The 21436-nt window shown below is 38.6% G+C and overlaps 1 long non-coding RNA gene across 1 annotated transcript; it reads right to left on the bottom strand.

Annotated features, from left to right (window-relative positions):
• Nucleotides 1-793: 793 nt before the first annotated feature.
• LOC134296166 (uncharacterized) lies at nt 794-3638 on the bottom strand. The gene is made up of 2 exons (XR_010002747.1): nt 2884-3638; nt 794-2742 (listed from the first exon to the last, which is right to left on the bottom strand). It is a non-coding gene; the product is annotated as an uncharacterized LOC134296166 (long non-coding RNA).
• Between the last annotated feature and the right edge of the window lie 17798 nt (nt 3639-21436).

The raw sequence follows: 21436 nt of genomic DNA, 5'->3' as shown, positions 1-21436 counted from the left end.
AAGTAAATAATCTGGATTCAGAAACAGAATTGTATGGAAGTGTAGATACAGCCTAGGAAAAGATAAGGCTGGATTTACACTACCATATAATCCAGTATCTCGTCCCAGATTATCTTCTTTGAAATGAATTACATGAGTCTACACTGCCATATAATTCAATGCAAAGCAAATAATCTGGGATCGCAAACTAGATTATATGGCAGTGTAGATGGGGCCTTTGTTCCTTAGCTGGCCAAGGATAAGACATTTCAGAAACTGAGAATACAGGGGAGAAAAATGGCACCTGTATTCTAGTGAATTCTGAAAACACACTCATTTAGTAAATTACACACCCTCTAATAAAAAAGGGTGTGATGCTTCTATTTTGGCAGGTGAATATCTAAGTAATGAGAGGGAAGTCTTTTTCTCTCTCAGACTGTATCTTGCTCATGTCTATCAACTATTGACTTTCACAGCAAATGCCAGATTTTATTACTTGGTAGCCTTATTTGTTTTTTCATCCTAATCTTGCAGAAGCCAAGTGAAACTGATAAGAGTGGTGTTTGGAATCCCCAGTGTGTACAGTCTGACAAGATGGAGTGGAAGACAAATATTGCTGCCTTTTACCTTTGAAGTGTTTTGTCAGAACAGGTAGCTGTGCGAAGCTGTCTCTTTCTGAGGGTGAACTTGATTCCCACCGGCTCCCCAGACGGCGACCGTGAGAAAATCTGTGCATCCTTCTTACCTGATGGATGGCACTGCAGGTTGCCCTTGAACTCACCCACACTCAGACAAACATGTATCAAGTCTGGGATCTGAAAGATGTTTTTGTGCATTTATTTAGCTTCAGTCAGATTTTCTTTAAATTGGTCTGCAAGCAAGCATAACATTTATGTTATTACTAGTTACATTGTAAAATTCAAAGAGCCCCAAAGCAGGAAATACTGGAAATGGGACAAAGGTGATGAACTCTCTGTCTTAGATTCGATTACTAGTTCCAGCCAGACTTAAGTCCAGTGGAGCAATAAATAAATTAAACAAGAGCTTTTTCACTTTAGCAGTAGAGATACTGTTACGTCATGGATCCATGTCCTTGCTTTGTGTAAACCAGGCATGTGAAAGCTTCAGTCCTCCAGGTGTTTTGGACTTCAACTCTCACAATTCCTAACAGCCTACCGGCTGTAAGGAATTCTGGGAGTTTAAGTCCAAAACACCTGGAGGACTGAAGTTTGCCCATGCCTGGTGTAAACTGTTGCCTCTGCGGTACATGGGTTCTGTATACATGACTATTCTGATCACAGGAATGCTGATGCAGTCACCTCTGTAGCATCTATGTGATTATGCAAGCTTACACAAATGGTATGTCCCCACATAAACATTGGAGGGCCAGAAGTGAGAGTGTAGTCCTTGCCATACTGAGACATCTGCATTGGATCTAATGGGATGTATGAATCAGCCCTTAAAATATTTTCATATATGAAATTGGATCTTTAAAAAATCAAATTCAAATGATATCAGATTTAAACAGTTTTTAAACCAATTGAGTATCCTAGAATGGTAGGTAAGATAAAGGTTTTCCCTGACGTTAAGTCCAGTCATGTCTGACTCTGGGGGTTGGTGCTCATCTCCATTTCTAAGCCAAAGAGCCGGCATTGTCCGTAGACACCTCCAAGGTCATGTGGTCAGCATGACTGCATGGAGCGCTGTTACCTTCCCGCCGGAGCGGTACCTATTGATCTACTCACATTGGCATGTTTTCGAACTGCTAGGTTGGCAGGAGCTGGAGCTAACAGTGGCTGCTCACGCTGCTCCCGGGGTTTGAACCTGGGACCTTTCGGTCTCCAGCTCAGTGCTTTAGCGCACTTCGCCACCGGGGTACTGTTCCATTATTCAGGTAGAGGCCACAAGGGGGTGCTAGAGAGAGACTGATTGTCCATTTTACAGGGATGGAGGGTGGCTTGAAGGAGGAAAGCCACTTCCTCCTGTTTTCCTGTTATTCCCCAATCCATGTTCCTTTTACGGAAACAACCCTTTTTTATGACATGGGAAGTGGGAAGTGGGGAGGTGGAATAACCAGCAAAAACGGGGAAAATGGTTTTCCTTCTTCCACTCCCCCCCCCCCAATAAAATGGACTATCCTTCTCTGACTAGTGCCCCCTTTTGGCCTTGGCCTGAATAATGGAACAGTACCTACATAATATCCTAGAATGTATCTCTAATGGAAATGTTTACTGAAATAAATCTGAAACAAGGTAAACTTCCTCCCCACCCAGTGCAGTACACAAAAAATTCTCAATCCACAGCAAAGCAATGTCTTTATCAAGACCAACCCAAAATACACAAAAGTGAGGACAATTATCCAGACTTCTTAGCTAGACATGACCGTGAAACCTGAAATCACATATTAGGTTGGTCCTAATAAAATTATTTTAACTCCAACAAAAATAACACATGAAGAACAGCTGTGAGGGAAGCCCTGTTGATAACACTCACAGCTACAGTGACAGAGTTGCAAAACATTTGGGGGGGGGGGGGATGCATGGATGCTTGGTAGCAACAACCAGCAAGAATGCAGAGAACCTTGCAGTGATTCTCTCAATATATTTCTTAGTAGCATACAGTACATATTCAAGCTATTCATTCATACATATTCAAGCTAAGAAGAGCATTCTTCTCTTTACAAACTCCTGCCATACAGTAAGATTTTGGAGCCCCTGGCTGAATTGTTGTACCTGTAGCTTGGTGGTTTTGTGAGCTCAGATCCTGGAGAAAGAAAAATAGTGTTTTAATATGACAACTTGTTTCATTGTGCTAAACATTTGTTTTTAATATCAGGTGTTAACATTATTTAACCTTGTTGTAAGTTGCATTGAGTTGCAAAGAAAGTAAAATAAATATGCTTACCTGTCCTGATTTTGTTTTTATTTTAGTCTCCCTCCTAAGTCTCTCTTCCTTTAGCAGGATAAAGAAGTGTCCAGTTGGCTGAAGAGGCTTATCAGCTCTGTCTGTCTGGGTGTTAATCTATTTGCCTAAGTATCTGCCACATTCACATGCAGTGATGTTTCCATTGTGACTCACCACATTTGGCTGAATGTTTTGCTTCCTGCTCCCCCTCTTCCAGCATTGTCTCTCGCCCCTCCTTTTCCACATACCACCCTTCTGACACAGCAACTACTTACTGAAGAATACTGCTGCTGAAGATAAAAGGAAGCGTCAATCGCCTTCCTTTCCACACTTTTCTTGTCCTTTCTTTTGTCTTCTTGTCTTTTCTGTGTCCTTCTTTCTTCTTGTCTTTTTGGGCCACTTCCTCACCCCACATATAGGTCTTAGAAAACTTTTAGAAAGGAAAAATGCTAGAAATTTGTTTTACTTGGTTAGTCAATGGCACTACTACATTCTACTTTTTCTATACTAAAACAGACAAAGATGAACATCTCTTTGAATGCTCTTAGAAATCAGTGTGTAATCCTGTATGAATTCAAATAAATAAGCCTTAAAAGACTCCCATCACTGAACTCAATGGGAGTGAGTGAGTGTACAGGACTGCATCCTTAATGCCAAGCTAAGGAATTTTTGCTTTCCTCTATTCTGCTGTAGATGCCACCCCCCTCCAATATATATTAGTGCTGAAAAGCTAAGAGCAGTGTCTGTTAGGTATGTCATATAATGCAAGCATTTTGGGGATAAGTAATTAGGGCATAGGATAGAAGCTTTTGGCAAATGACCCATTCAGGTGAGGAAAAAGGCAGGTACAACTGGCATACCTTTCCACTGACCCATTTTGGCAGGAACAGTACACATGGTCCTCTTATCTTCCACTTTTCCAACTATTTTTAAAATGTTCCTATTTCTTCATTTATCCCTTGGGCTTCATTTTACTTCAGTTTTTGCAAATCAAGTTCAAAGTGCAAAAGTGGAGAATCAATAAACTCAGCGGGGGGGGGGGGGGATAAGAGGATACACAGCCAACATTTACACAGCCATATAATCCATTTTCTGAATGCAGATTATCTGCTTTAAATTGGGTTATATGGCTGTGTAGACTCATAATACAATTCAAAGCAGATAATCTGCATTCAGAAACTGGATTATATGGTTAGTGTAGATGGTGTCACAGTCTTGCCCTTCCCAATGGGCTCAGGCAAATGCGCACTGCTACAGTCCCTCCTAGCTTGTCTGTTTCTCTTCAGCAATAACAATAATTATATTGGGTCGCTGTGAGTTTTCCAGGCTATATGGCCATGAGGTTACCTCATTACCTCTGAGGATGCCTGCCATAGATGCAAGAAATATGTCAGGAAAGAATGCTTTTGGAATATGGCCATACAGTCTGGAAAACTCACAGCAACCCAGTGATTCTGGCCATGAAAGCCTTGACAACACAATAATAATATTACTCTAGTTGTTTTTTTTTCAGAAATAAGGCCCAGAGCAGCTCACACTTAAAAAGCAATACAATTGAAAATGGACAAAATGTAAATATTATAATAGAATTAAACTTATACAAGTACCAAAACAATTCAATTAGAATACCGGTATAATTAAAAATTAAAATTAATAAATAAAAAGCTTTTAAAATCAGTCAGCTCTTTAAATACTTTCTGATTCAAATGCCCTCTTGAGTTGATTTTAATGTTGTTTGGTCACAACAGATGATGAGGAAAAAGGCAGGTACCATTGACATACCATTGATCTGTGACATGTTGGACAGTGTGCATAAATCTATTGAAATCTGAAATGGCTTCCTTGAGTTTCCATCACCCCTGCTACTTTTAGGATTATTGCAGCTGGCTTTTTTTGCCAGATATTTGATACTTGGGCCACACATGTCCTCCTTTTCTCAGTGACATAGGATTAAATTTCGAAGCACATTTCACACTTATACTAAAACTAGCTGTGCCCGGCCACGCGTTGCTGTGGCGAAGTCTGGTGGTATGGGAAATAAAGTATTGAGGAATTGGTGGTAGTTAAGGTCAAGGGTAAAGGTTTTCCCCAGACATTAAGTCCAGTCGTGTCTGACTCTGGAGGTTGGTGCTCATCTCCATTTCTAAGCCGAAGAGCCGGCGTTGTCCGTAGACTCCTCCAAGGTCATGTGGGATGACTACATGGAGCGGCGTTACCTTCCCGCCGGAGCAGTACCTATTGATGCACTCACATTTGCATGTTTTCGAACTTCTGGGTTGGCAGAAGCTGGGGCTAACAGTGGGGGCTCTCTCCGCTCCCCCAATTCAAACCTGTGGCCTTTCGGTCCAGAAGTTCAGCAGCTCAGCGCTTTAACACGCTGCGCCATCAGGGGATTTTATTTCCTAAAGGTTGTGATTATACAATATTTCTGATTGGTTTTTTTTTTTTTGTTGGAGGCAAGTATGAATGCTGCAATTAGGAAAAATGATTAGGATGTAATGGCCTTGCAGCTTTAAAGCCTGGCTGTTTCCTCCCTGAGTGAATTTTTTGTTGGGAGGTGTTAGCTGGCCCTGATTGTTTCCTGTCTGGAATTCCCTTGTTTTCAGAGTGGTGTTGTTTGCGATATTTTATGTGCTTCTACTGTCTGTGGCCCTGAGAAAACAGGATTTGCCAGACTTTGATGATGGGAATACTTTGTTGGGAGGTGTTAGCTGGCCCCGATTATTTCCTGTGTGGAATTCCCCTGTTTATTTACTGTCCTGGTTTTAGAGATTATATTGTTCTGCATTATTCTATCCCAGTAATTATTTCATATTAAAGAAGAATCTCACTTATCCAACATTCGCTTATACAATGTTCTGGATTATCCAACGCAGTCTGCCTTTTCATAATCAATGTTTTTGTTTTTGTAGTCAGTGTTTTAAATTCATTAGTGGTAAATTTGTAAATACAGTATAGTAGAGTCTCACTTATCCAACATAAACGAGCCGGCAGAACGTTGGATAAGCGAATATGTTGGATAATGAGGAATTAAGGATAACCCTATTAAACATCAAATTAAGTTATGATTTTACAAATTAAGCACCAAAACATCATGTTAGACAACAAATTTGTTAGAAAAAGTAGTTCAGTACACAGTAATGCTATATAGTAATTACTGTATTTATGAATTTAGCACCAAAATATCACGATATATTGAAAGCATTGACTACAAAAATGCGTTGGATAAGTGAGACTCTACTGTAAATACTACATAGCATTACTGCGCATGGAACTACTTTTTCTGTCAAATTTGTTGTATAATATGATGTTTTGGTGCTTAATTTGTATAACGATTACCTAATTTGATGTTTAATTGGCTTTTCCTGAATCCCTTCTTATTATCCAACATATTCACTTATCCTGCCGGCCTGTTTACGTTGGATAAGTGAGACTCTACTGTATATTGATAATCTTAAATTATCTCCTTAGAACTGGATTATATGAGGCCCCTTCTTCACAGCTGTATAAAATGCCCACTGAAGTGGATTATATGGCAGTGTGGAGTCAAGATAATCCAGTGCAAAGCAGATAATATAAGATTATAAATGGGTTATATAGCTGTGTGGAAGGGCCTTGAGTCTACACTGCCATATAATCCAGTGCAAATTAGATAATATGTGGAAGAAGTCTAAGTGAGGCCTAAATCTGCCTGTCCCCTAACTGAAACCTGGCTGTCCCTTGGTTGCTAGGCAACCAAGTGGGCAGAGATTAGCCCTCTAAGCTGGCAGCAATTGGATAAAAAAAATTATTGCTCTCCCTCTAATTAGGACTTTATTTTTCTTTTTGTTGTATCAACCTTGAGGCGTGGATGATGGGTGGTGTTGTCAAATTTTGAGGTTGGGGGGGCCTGTACTTTTGTTGTTTTGTGAATTGCCGTGATGCCATCACTCTTTTATATATATAGAAGAAGGTGTGGATACTTATGTGAGTAGCCTAAATGCAATTTTTATTTCTAAATATATCAGAGATATGTTGAATCAATGGGAACGTGGTTCTGGCCCTTTCACATGACACAATTATAGCTTGATTCAACTGTAGCTGCCATTGCTGTATCCTATGGAATCCTGGGATTTGTAGGTTAGGGAGAGACTAGAGCAGTGGTGCAGAACTTTTGGCCCTCCAGATGTTTGGACCTCAGCTCCCAGAATTCCTGACCATTAGAGAGGCTGGCTAGGGCTTTTGGAAGTCCCAAATACTTGGAGGGCCACAGGTTGTGCACCACTGGACTAGATCTTTAGAAAGCAACTGCCACAATCTTAGCTGAAACCCCAGAATTGCTTAGGTTGCAAATAAAATAATAATACATTTTCATACTTTACTACATAACTGTAGTGTGAAATGGCATTAGTTGTCTACTAACATATAACAATTGGACTTTGGAATTTTTTCAGTTCAGGTGTTTTGAAATATAATTCCCATCATGCCTGGCCAGCATGACCACCAGTAAGTCTAAAATGCTTTGAGTGGGTGAGTCGAGGAGCATATTAGTCTGCTTGTCCCTAGAAGAGCCTTCCCCAACCTTGTGCTCTTCAACTGATTTAGAACTGCCATCATTGGCTTTGATGATTGAGGATGATAGCAGTTATAGGACAAACACATCTGAAGGCATATAAGAGAAAGATGCTTTGGAAGAATTGGTCTGTATACTCTTTTTAGGAAACGGGTGGGTCTCTTAATACTTGCTTGTGGGCATTTCCTTTCTCTTTTGTTCACTGGGTCAGTGCTTGGGAATAGGTCTATGCTGATTGACCAATGATGTCTCTTCCCACTTTCACATGCACTTGGTGTATCCCTGCCCTCTTCTTTGGAACAATATAATGACCCATATATTGGCAGAGAGGAAAGTATTGGAACCTACTGGGTTCCGCACCCCACAAGGCCTGCAGTAGATAGTGGATTTTATTTTTCAATGTGGCCTCCCTTGTAGGCTGAATTACAACCTATATCTGACTAAGTCACTTCTTTAAATGCTGCAAAGGTCTGAATTTTCTGCCTCCTCATGCAATGGTCAAAACCTCCCATAAATCCATTTTTTCTAGGTTCTTATCTCCTGACTTTATAGTGGGTGGTGGATAATGGAGACAGTTGAGAAGTGTACAACTATAATCCTGTTAACTGAAGCATATTGACAACACACCATGGCTGGATCTACACTGCCTTATAATTCAGTGTCTGATCCCAGACTATCTGCTTTGAACTGGATGAGTCTACGCTGCCATACAATCCAGTTCAAAGCAGATAATCTGGGATCAGAAACTGGATTATAGGGCAGTGTAGATCCATCCCATGTTTGAGGAACAGAGCAAGCCTGGATAGAGCCATCCAATCTCAGCTCATGACATGCTGTGAAGGAGGTCCACTGTGGGATGGGATGGGATGCAAATATAAAACCACTGAGTTAGATATGACAGCTTAGAAAAAGAGTCAGATAGGTCAAGACAGAAAGTGTGATAGAGCCAGATAGGGATAGGGTCAGTTCGGAAGAGAGAAATGGAGGAGGCCTGAAAAGGACTTTTGGGGAGCTGAGAATGTGGAGAGAATTCAGGAAAATTGTTACTTTACTTGAAACAGGTGTTACCATGTCTTCTGCATGGAACCAGTATATGACTATCTGATTATTTTATTTTACACAATATTTTTTACTGTTTCATTTTCTACATTTCTAATATTTTAATTTAATAATTTACTGGACATGCTTTACTACACTGAACCTATTGATCATCACCACTTATCCACTACTGTGATTATCTTGAGACCGGAATATCAAATCCAGAGAAAAATCTTCAGGATAAAAGAACAAGGTGAGTGATAGGAGCCCAAAGGTTGGAACTACAGGCCAACCTAATTAGAGCTCCATCATATTTCTAGTGAATATTATGGACCACATAATCTATAAAACTCTTATAAAATCTTTAATGGTTATCTTCACGCTGTTAGAGTATCCCATTTCATGATTTTTACTGAAACCAATATTGATTATAATGAAAATAGAATCAGTAGAATTAGTTTTAAGACACGATTATTTTTAAGACACTTTAGAAGCGCCCTACTAGTAATATCTACTTTACTTTACTTTATCATTAGGTTTACTGTGATAAGTGTAACAGGATACTATTTGAGTGGTATTATTTGATGAATATATCACTTTATACATTTGAAATTTACAGTGTATATCTATATTTAATGGCTCTTCTGAATCAAATTAAATTCTGTTAAAACGTTATATTCATGAAGAACAAATGTCAGTTCTAGCAGTTCTTTCTAATGGTATCTTTTTTTTTTATTAAACAGATAACTATTCCATCCTGACATGCAATAAACTATGTACTTGTGTTTTTGTAAATGTTCCTCTTGGGAACTACAGGCGTTAAGAGTGACATTTTCTTTTACATCCCAAGAGAAGTGCTATGGAAATTGACTAAGTGCTTTATACACAGAACATTTGAAGGAAATCCATATAAATTGCTGAATTTATGCCATTTTAATATTTGTAGCATTTCCTGTCACAGAACTGGAAGAGTAGAGGAGGCTGCAGAATCAGCTGCAGAAATTTCATTGCTATAGGAGGACCCTCTTCACTTGTAACACTTTAGTCTGCATAATCTATTTAATTAAACCACAAAGCACATGGTTGGACTGTAGTTTGAGCTAGAGAGGTGGCATTTCCCTCCATCATTTCAGGCCAATATTCCCTCCACCTTGTCTATTAGTCACCAAAGTCACAAGGCATCAGCAAAAGCAGCATAGTTAACTAGTTTCAAGCACTATAGAATTGTTGTTCTTCTCCTGTGCCTTCAAGTAATTTTTGGCCCATAGTGACCCCATGGCAAACCTGTCAGAGGGCATTTGTTCTTGCTTGTCTCTGAGAAAGTATGAGTTGCTCAACGTCACCGAATGGATTTCCATGGCTGAGCAGAGATTCTGATTATGGTCTCCAGTGTCCCAGTCCAATGCTCAAATCTTTTTGCCACACTAGTTCCATTGTTTTTATTTATTGCCATCCAGTCAACTTCCACTTATGGTAATGCTACAACTGAGAGACCACCTAGTCTCCCTTTTATTAATAGCCTGACTCAGGCTTTGCAAATTAAGGGTTGTGGCTTCCTTGATTGTATCCATCCACCTATATGCAGTCTTCGTCTATGCCTACTGCCTTACCAAGCATTCTTGGTTTTTCTTGCCTGATGTCTTTTCATGATATGATAAAATTGTTATGGGTAGAATCAACGCTTTTCTATGGCAACTCACCATTATATGCTAAGTTGTCCCTCCCTCCATTCCCTTTCTACTTTCATGACCAGTGGATTGTGCAAAAGGGTTTTATGGTGGAATTGAAATGATTATATACTGTTTTAAAATATGGCTGTTTTTGCATGATAGCTAATTAACATGAGAACTAATTTCTATAATCATCTTGTTAGTTTTGTCCTGTTTTAAGCTTGTTGTAAACCACTTTGGGTCCCTTGTTGGGAGAAAGAATAGTAACTAACCTACTAAATAAATAAGTAAGCAGGGAAACCTTTTCTTTCTAATTGATTCCTTTGGGGCTATAGTTCAAATCATCCCTCGTCACCAGCCATACTTTGTTGGGAGTTATGAGATTTGGAGGCTAGCAATATCTGGAGGGCCACAAGCTCCACATCTCCTTGTGTTGTTGCTATAGCACTGGATGTAGAACTGGGTATGAGAAAGCAGGATCAAATCTCTAATCATCTGTGAAGCTCACAATTTTATATGGCTGTGGAAAATATCCCCTTTCAATAGGAAGTACTTTACTGCATTCCTGTTCACCTGTATGTAGGATGTGAACTAGGATTGTGCCTGACTTGTGCCAATGGGAGCATCAGACAACTAACAAAGCTCTGAGCTTCTTGACTCGAATACAAGACACACACACCCCCAAGCATTTCATAGACAGAACCTGGAAAGCAGGTGGTCAAGCAACATCAACACTGGCTAAAGATATCAAAGGTTATAAATAAGGAAGAGGAAACAACAAGCTTGGTGAGACTGTAGAGCTTTATTTCTACCTGTGCCTGCTAGAAAGGAATATGCCACTGTCCTCTCCCATCTCCTGAGTTAACTGAATGCAAACTACTGCTGCACCTTTAACCCAGTTTGCAGCAATGGAAGTAAGGGGAAAATGGGAGGAGGGAGAAACTGAGGTGCTTTAAAAGCAACTGAAAAAGTAGGATGGCAAAGAATTTATTAGGACTGACCCTGTCAAATCAGGACAGCTGGAGGATATAGAATATAAGTATGTGCTAAATTACCATTGATTGACCCTAAGTTCCTGTCCCCTTGATTATAAAGCCACTGCAGGTAGAAGTGGTTTTGTGGGGAAATTCCAGGAAAGTATTTGGGGCCATCCATTTCACATCTGCATTTCGGAGAGGTCATAATACATTTGAAAGAAGTTTCCTTCAATTATGAGTAACGCAAGTTGTGGCTTGACATAATGTGATGCTATATGACCACAGCACTTAATGTTAAGGATTGCTAAGGCTCAGTGGGATACTATGTGTGTGCGTGTGTGTGTGTGTGTGTGGGGGGGTTGTGCCATAAGTCCCCTCACTCTCCAGTCCACCCCGGAATATCCATTTAGTTCTGAGAAAGAACTTGACTGTGAAAAGCTGGAGAACTTTTCTAATGGCCACATCACACATGAGCATTTATCCACTTTAAATGCTATGACTGCCTCCTGCAGAATTCTGGGGTTTGTAGTTTAGGGAGGGGCCTTCAAACTGCTCATCCAGAAAAGCCCTGGGCCTCCCTAAACTACAAACCCCAGAATTCTGCAGGAGGCAGTCACAGCATTTAAAGTGGATTAAAGTGGGAAAATGCTCAAGTGTGATGAGGTCCCAAGACAATACCTAGCAAACGCAAGGCCTGACCTGTATCCCAGAGGCAATTTGTTAGTAAAATCCCTTACCTTTCCAGGCATCCTTTCTCCAATGGAAGGAACAAATCCAAAATATAAGACCTAGAGAACATTGGGAAAAGGTCAACAATGATGATGGCACCCTCTTTGACACAGCATCTTTTTGGTCATTTTAAACCCCAGCATAATCCTACAGTCTAGTACTACTTTACAAAGTGATGGCAATCAAGGGGGATTATTTTGGTAAATTAAAGTCTCATACTATCCTGCTGTCCATTCAATGTTGATGGCTATCTTCGTGACCTCGTCGTCCCCTATGAACCTACGCGATCTCTAAGATCTTCCAGTGAGGCCCTCCTCTCACTTTCGCCTTCTTCACAGATGTGTCTGGTGGGGACAAAAGAGAGGGCCTTCTTGGCCGTGGCCCCCCGGCTCTGGAACTCCCTCCCTAGGGAGATTAGGTTGCCGCCCTCTCTACCCTCCTTTAAGAAACAACTGAAAACTTGTATGTTTAGGTTGGCCTTTGGAGAGACAGCCATTGGATGACCAGCCTCATTATAATACTATTCTGAATTTTACTAGGTCGCTCTTATCTGGGTATTTTAATCTAATGATTCTATCTTTATATTGCTGCTATAGTCCCCCCACCCATGAAGTTGACTGAATTGTATTGGTGGTTGTTTGATATTATCACTGATGTATTAACTTTTGTGTTAACTTTTGTTTTATTACCCTTTTGCGTTTTAACCTGTGTATATTGTGCTAATATATCTGTGTTGTTACTTTTGTAACATTGTGAGCCACCCCGACCTGCGGCGAGATGGTGGTGGGGTATAAATAAAGTTATTATTATTATTATTATTATTATTATTATTATTATTTCTTGGTCTTCATCCTACTCAGTCATTCATAGACAAAAAAGAAAACCTCAACAGTGTGTTTAAACAAAAGGAAGACATTCATTCTTAAAAGGGATAAGTAAGTAAAGACTGGTTGACTGCAAAGCAAAATATACTACGATACTAAAGAGAAATATGTTACAAGCACATAAAGATCCTGGCAATAGTAACATTTCTACTGTCTGCGAAAAAGCATTCTCTGAGCTTAGAGTATTTAAGATTCCTTCAAATAACTTATACCAAGATTCTTGTATCACTGTTGTATGAATGGCCACTGTCAAAATCACAGTTACCACTGTATGTAGTTGCTGGGTTCCATTTCCCACTGACTACAATGTTTACAATCCTTATCTCTGCCAACTATATGTAATTTAGGACAATTTCTCATGCCTCTCATGAAGTATGTCAGACTAAAGTTGCTAAGAGTGTATCCAACCAGCAGCTTCTGTTGATAAAACAGTCGCCATCAGCAGAACAGATATCTTATTGTCAAAGGCTTTCATGGTCAAAATCACTGGGTTGCTGTGAGTTTTTCGGGCTGTATGGCCATGTTCCAACAGCATTATCTCCAAATATGCTGCTGGAACATGGCCATACAGCCTGAAAAACTCACAGCAATCCAGAACAGATATTATCTGCCTGTTTCTCCTGAAGCCACTGCAAATCTACTCTGGTGGGCTGGGGATTCTCCAAGATTGGGAGCGTGATGCAGGGAGAAAGAGGAAGGAGTAAATCTGCTGTAATTAATGTTTGATGTAACTCCTAGTCTTTTAGTTTCTGGAGAAGACATGGTAAAGAGGTGATATGGGCCGTCTTCAAAAATATGAAGGGATGTTATGTAGAAGATGGAACAGAGATCAGAACCCAAACTAATAGATTAAAGTGTCAAGAAAAGGGATTCTACTTAAATATATGAACTTGCTGAGGTTAAGAGCTATTCAAGAATAAAATAGACTGCAATGGCAAATGGTGGGTGTTGGAGGTCTTTGGAGGTCACACTTCTCATGAATGCTTTAACTGTGGAAGTGGGTTGGACTAGATAACTTTCAAGGTCCTTTCCAACTCCATGATTCTATGATTTGAAGGCTCCATAGAGCTCTTTACTGGTTATCCTCCAAAATAAACACAACTATCCTTCTGAGTAGCAATTTCTTAAATTTATTTCACATTTTTTGTTCGGCAGACCCCCAACGTTTATTTGGAAACAACATTCCTTCTTTTTGCTGTTTATGAAGAATCTCAGCTCTTGAAAGAGAGTAGAGATTTGTAGACCTTGAAATGAACTTTAGAGATGGGACAACAGTTTAGAACTGAAGCCTACACATAAATATTTCGCATTTTAAATGAGAACAATAGATCCTGTTGAAGTGTGGGAGATGAGGAGATCCTGAAGTTTTAAATAACTTCCATAAAGTTTAGTGTTGTGAAGTTCCATTCTTGTAAAAGAAAGGAACATTGTTGAATGACAGTCTAATAACAGAGAGACTGTTAATCTCTGGGATGAACTATTCAGCAGTTGATTTTTTGCATCCTTTGGTATGGCTACCCCCCTCCTTTAGGTGGAATAAAAATGAAGTCATTTTCTCATTCTTCTAAGAGTTTTGTCTTAACAAAAGTCTATTTTGGGTCTAAATAGAGAAAAGGACTGTGGGTAATGACTGGAAAGAATGACAATGAAGAAAGTGCTATATGTCAGCAGGAAGCTCTTTTAATAAGTAAATCAACTGATACAGGATTGACCTGCAAATATTCAGGAAATGCTCCAAGTAAGAACAACAACAGAAGCATTAAATTTTCTGTTATGCCTGCATGACGTTCTAAGTTACCTTTATTTTGCTTCTGCTTCTATTAGTTTAGCTAAGCGTAAGACTTCTGCCTTTTAATGAACAGAATCTCGATGCTGATAATATATCTACAAAACAGACAGGTAGTAACAGGGAAAGCTTTCCATGTCAATGTACCACTGTATTGATAAAATCTTCATCTATTTGACACCTGCGACTAAACACATGGAGACTTTGTATCGGAAATGTCAGGATTTTTTTTTAAATTATGGAGAATATCCCCTACCCTTTTACAAAAGCCAACTGAACTGATAGTTTGTCCTGACCACCTTGGGAGACACAGTGGATACAATTCTGCCTCTAACACCTTGCTTCTGACCCCTGTCCACTACCCACCACCCTTTGAGAATGGAGGTGACTGCAACTATTTAACTCTGTCTATGGTACAGCTCTGTCCTTTTTAACACTCCATATGAAGTGATTTTAGCTAGGACAGCAGATAAGAAGGTGAACTTCCACTAAACCAGATCAGCCAGGACAGAAAACAAAGCACTCCAGAATACAGAGGTATTTTACTGTTTGGCAAAAATGGATGTAAGTATCAAGCCAATGCTCAAAAAGTACAAACATAACGTCATAAAAAAACACAAGACATTTTATACACTTTTGATAGCTGATTAGCTATCTAATTGGCTAAGAAATGGGAAGACTAGGATCCATGCAGGAATTAGCTTCAAATTTCTCTAATGTTACAGACTGGAGAAGGGGATCCCCATGGCAGGAAGAATAACAGCTGATTGTTGGTAGATTAAAATGTCCAGTCTGTTGCAGAGATGCCCCCTTGGAGGGTGTGAAACCAAAGAAGATGGTGACGCGGGTATGCAGATGATTCCTTGATTGATTTAAGTGTCCAGTTCCATGAAGACAAAGGTGAAAGACCCAGAAAACAAAAGGTAGTAATCCTGGGTGACCAGAGGCTTGGCTGACCTTCAGAAGCCTTTAGCCTTTTCTTCTTTGAAAATCATAGACCTCTAGTCACATTTAAGCAGGTAGACAGTGTAAAGAGAACCCTGGTGATAAAGGGATTATCTGTCTTGCATACATGCACAAAGAAACTAATATCATCTAGCTTGAGAGATCACTGGGGCACCTTCTTAATTGTTCAGAGATCTCAGTTCCCAGAAGCTTATGTAAATAGGGAGCACTGGGGCAAACAGGTGTCTTCATAATACATTTGATACAGTTTTATACATTTAGGAATTGATATAGTACTGTATATACTCAAAGATAAGCCAAGTTTTTCAGCCCTTTATATGAGCTGGAAAAGCCTCCCCCGGCTTATAATCGGGTCAAGGTCAAGCTGGCAGTGGAGCCTGGAGGCCATTGCTTGCAATATATGATATATTTATCTCTCATCTTACCCTCCCTTATCAGTGTTTACTTTTCCAAAGCCTCCCTCGCTTTTAACCAAGGGAATGTTTTGACAAGGGAAAGAAGCCCTTGCAAGTTAGGAAGAAGAATATATATATATATATATATATATATATATATATATATATACCCATTAATCTTATAAACGCATTTCCCCCTGAAATGTTTGTTAAACTCTGCTACAGATATATAAGCATTTCCCCCTGCAAGCCTTTGCAATCCCTATGTACCTTTATATTTGTATCTATCTATCTACATTAATTTTATATATGAATTTTCCCCTCATATGTTTGCAAATCTTTGCTAATCCTATATACATATAGATATCTAGAGATTTTCATTTACCTGTATATCTGTATCTATGTGTATACATTATTTTATATATGAATTTTTGCCTCACATATTTGCTAGTCTTTGCAAATCCTATACAGATATAATTATCTATATAGAGAGAAATGTCTAGATAGATATATATATATGAGTATAGATATATAGGGCTTGTAAATATTGCAGGGGGAAATGCACACACACAGAGAGATTTCTAGATAGATATAAACATAAATATATAGGGCTTGCAAATATTGCAGGAGGGAAATGCACATATATAGCGAGAGGATTTGCAAACATTTCAGGGGGAAATGCATATGTGAAGTTAGTATACATAATTATAGATCTCTATCTAGCTCTGCATTGTTTATGTAGGCATTGAATGTTTGCATGTTACTATGCTGGAAGCTGGCCTGAGTCCCTATGGGGAGATAGGGCAGGGTACAAATGATGTTTTTTATTATTATTATTATTATTATTATTATTATTATTATTATTATTATTATTAAGTTATTGTTAATACCATATTGTTTTTGTTAACCCTACTTTTCCACTTACAGAGCTAGTTTACAGTTTATCTTTGAAATACGGTAAATATTCAAAAACATTTAACCTACTGATGCCTCAAAATAATTTCATTGGGATCTATTTTTATTTTGAAATTTTCCAGTAGCTGCTGCATTTTCAACCCTCAGCTTATACTCCAGTCAATAAGTTTCCCCAGTTTTTTGTGGTAAAATTAGGTGCCTCGGTTTATATTAGGGTCAGCATATACTCAAGTATATACGGTATACAATCAATACAAGTGATGCAAGAAATATCATTTCATGCATTTATTAAAGGGTTTTGGTTCTAATATAGTTTGGGATACAGTTGCTGCGGGGTCCTTCCGGAGCCTCCAACAGTTTTGATACTGCAGAACTTCGAAAGATCAGGAGATCAGGTTTAAAAATAAGTCTCATTAATGTCCATAAATAATTTGTAAGTGGGGATGCTGTGGCTCGACAACACACAGAGGCAGGACAGAACTAATATGTTAAGACACCTGTGTTAAACACAAGGCCCACATGTTACATCTAGCCCACCATGCCATTTTATGTGGCCCGTGAGACTTTCAATGCCAGGGCAACATGGTTAATTTTACAGTCTTATAATGAAAATGACCCTTTGAAGGCAACCATAAGACTGATGCAGCCCCCAATGAAAATGAGTTTGACCCACCTGCGTTAAGTCAACAGTAAGTGGGTAGTCATTGTGCCATCCTGAGTTTCTCTGTTGTTCAATATATATACCAGACTTTTGAGAATATCTATGATTCCTGTCCTTTGAGGAAAGATGAAACATATTCTCTTCCCTGTCAGCCCCTGACAACAGCTCTTTGGTTCCACACTACAGCCATCTTATGCTTCTTATTTTTCCTCTCTGTACTTGAATGACATGACATTATTTCCTGATTCGTGATGCTATTTCTGCCCTAAAATCTCATAACAATAAAAGTGTGCATCTGTGTCTCTGCCATTCATGACCCACTGATGATTTATTGCCACTCAAATTACAGTGTCAATTTTTACCTCAAAAGGGGCCTGTCTCACTCAGGAAAGATCTGTCTGAGAAATTGCTAAGTTTCCTTAAGAAAGAAAAAATAATAATTGTTATTGGTTCAAATATATATAAAATTTGAATAAAACATGCAGAAAAAAACTACAAAGGCACAATACAAAACTACCAATAACAAAAACTTACCACACAGCCTACAGTAACCTAAAGTTCCTAAATATAAAACAAAAACAAAAAATAACAAAAGGGGTGGATGATTTCCAACTTTCTTTTCTGCTGTTTTATCTTAAATCTAGCAATCCTACGTCTCTATACCTAATCTAGAAATGACACTTCATCTATTTATTTAAAATTCCTGCAGTAAACATAGGGGCCTCTTTTGGTGTGTGAGGACCAAGGGGGCACTCTCTACATTTTAGTCAGAACATAATACAATTGTGTACATTTGTGTAAACAATATGTACACAATACAGTTGCATACATTTGTGTACAAAATTCAATTCACATCTGTGGAAGAACATAACACAGGTATTTGGGAAAACATTGAGAAAGTTACTATAGGTTTCTCTTGTTCTCTCTCGTTCTCTCTCTTTCTCTCTGTTTGTATACTGGAATTTCCCTGCTTTCAGGTGTTTAGTGATTTTCCTATTTTGTTAAGGTTTTATTGCAAGTGATGGTTGTGAGATAATTTGTAATAATTTTTTACATACTTATTGTGTACTATAATTTTATAAATTAAAAAGACAATGATTACATTGCAAGAGGCAAAAGAGTGAATAACACCTGTTCAAGCCTTCAGCAGTCTCAATCTGAGACTTACATATGGAAATAGTAAGTAAAAATCTGTAGTTACTATAGAAAGCAATCTTTAGCTACTGATTTAGAGTTGTATAAAACCTAATGGAAGATAAACTCTTTGTTATGAAATGTCTGGTAATTCCAATTGTGTCTTCATCATGCAAAAGCTATATTTCCGTTTTTCCTCTTAAGGATCAGCAAACACAGGCAGAGTACAGCCTTAGTGAATGAAGATGAAAGAGGAATACAGGCAGTGTCCCCTCAGGAGATTATATCATTTGCTTACAAAAGTGTTCAATGTGTCCATTCTACCCTTGGGTATAGACAAATTCTCTAAGTTTCCTAGTTCCACTTCTAATTCTCTAGTTCTACTACCATATTTTATTGCTGTTAAAATTATTTTGAAAACCCTAGAGACTTTGTCTTCAGGGCCTAGGAAGCTGATGAACTTAAGGAAAGCAAGGGGGACACACTACATGACACAGTATCACAGAAAAAACTTTAATTCCATCTCTTGTTGGCAACATATATTGTTGTTGGTTTCCCATTGCAATGTATAATAAAGAATGTATACACCGGAGGGGTGGTAAATGGGGAGATAACGAATGGGCATGTTTGATTTTAGCCCATGTCCAGGTTGAGGTCACTAAATTTCTAATTGAAGTTTTCAAGAACGGATGCAGCATTACACTGCTAACTCATGTTCAATTTATGATCAACAATAATTCAAAGGTCCTTCTCCCACGTAGTATTGTGGAGCATTCCATCCATCCACCACCTCATCCTATACCTGTACATTTGGGACACCAATGCACAGAGAAAAGAACAGAACAGAATAGAATAGAATGCACTGAGGTTGGGAAACAAACAAGATGAGCTTGAAGTCCTAGTTCAGGAAGGTAAGTATGATTTTATAGACATAATGGGGACCTGATGGAATGATTTCTATGACTGGAATTCAAATGCAAAGTTCAGTTGAATCTTTGTTTGCTCTCACCTATTAATTTGCTGCCAGTTTTTCTGTGGATTTAATTCTATCCCTTCAGATTCTCTTACAGAATTCACATTCTCGTGTTTAGAGATTGCTTTTGGGATGATGTTTGAGCTATCCACAAGGATTTAGTTGAAAGCCCAATTGATGAGATATGCTTCTACCAAACACAGTTTCTCCAGTCTCCATGGGATTCAACCCATCAGTAGCCAGTAGTCCTCTATCTAATAAGAGAGGACTGTGTCTCAAAAGCCAAATCTACATAATCTACATAGCCAGTCATTCACTTTTCTTATCTTCCTGTCTTTCTATTCTTCACTAACACTTGGACCTCAAACATTTTCAGCTTCCTGCTTCATAGTCAGAGGTTTTACAGTCTGACATTACCTGGATAACTTTGTTTTACCAGGTTCAAGGCATATTTATCTTCATTTACACTTGTATCTGTCTTCCCAGTGAGCTGACCCAGAAGACCCTTTCCCAACAATTGCATATTTCATTTCTATGACATCACAGGTAACTTGGGTTTGGGCCCTGAGATCTGAAGGAATAAAATACTGTTGATTTGACAGCCACAGTTCAGGAACATTGTTGGCCATGGGAAATAAATGTGGTACAGAAAGTGGAGATAAATGGTATGTGATAGTGCAAAGCAAAGTTTGGATTTTTCCATAACAGGACAAATTGCCAGATGTGTTTTTTCTTTGCAAACATTTGCCTTCATGTCTATGCTAGAAATAGTAAGAAGAGGTAGCTGACCAAATCAAATATGAGGTGGGAAAGTGGGATTTTATTTGCAAAATGGATACTTGGCTAGATAGGAAATTTGTCCTTTATTTCTATTTCAGTTTTTATAGAGGAAACATGCTATAGGTCATGGTTTATTCATTTCCTCAGTGAGCAAGTAGCTACTGAATGTCATAGTTTTTTCAGTGAAATGTCACGCCACACAAAATGTTTCTTACTTATTTTATTAATATAAATGATGATGATGATGATGATGATGTCTCTGCCAATGGTTTGACATTCAGCCGTTAAGGACACTTGCTGCTGAGTCAAAAAACTAAAGTTTGCGTGTATTTCTTTATTTATATTATACAAATGGCTCACTAGGGAGCTCGAGGCAAGATGCAAAATAAATAATAATGCATGAGAGTTAACAGATGGTCAGACAAGACCAGGCCTCTTTTATCTCAGCAATACATCACATGTTTTGGGGGTCTCCAGTGGGGTGCCATTGGATGCCATGGCCCACAGAGAATTATCAGGATGCTCTCCATAATCTAGGGTGCCTTTCATGCTCTGTAGTCTCTTCTCTGCTGGATTATACATTATAAAGGACCAGTCTCACACTTTTTGTTCATATACATCTTCCAATTATTCTGACTGGTAAGGATTCTTAGAAAAAAGGGTATGTGTGTGTGTTTGTATATAGAGGGGGGTAGTTCTAATTGGACAAATCAGAAAGAGAAAGACTATTTAGAAATTTTCTTTCTTTTATCTCTGTTTTCATAGAAGACAGGTCCCATTCACAATATATAATTATAATATTATATTATATTATATTATATTATATTTATTTATTTATTTGCAGTATTTATATTCCGCCCTTCTCACCCCGAAGGGGACTCAGGGCGGATCACATTACAGATATAAGGCAAACATTCAATGCCTTTAACATAGAACAAGGACAAGACAAACATGATGTTCTCACATGTGTCTCAGTATGGTGTAGTGATTAAAGTATTAACATTAAAGCTCATCTCCCCAATGCATCATGAAACTCACTAGATAAGCAAATGATTCACTCTTTCCCTTCCTCTCTCTTGCACTTTTTGACTGA

The sequence above is a fragment of the Anolis carolinensis genome, chromosome 2, assembly GCF_035594765.1.
Source record: "Anolis carolinensis isolate JA03-04 chromosome 2, rAnoCar3.1.pri, whole genome shotgun sequence".
NCBI lineage: Eukaryota > Metazoa > Chordata > Lepidosauria > Squamata > Dactyloidae > Anolis > Anolis carolinensis.
This window is presented reverse-complemented; position numbering and strand designations above follow the sequence as displayed.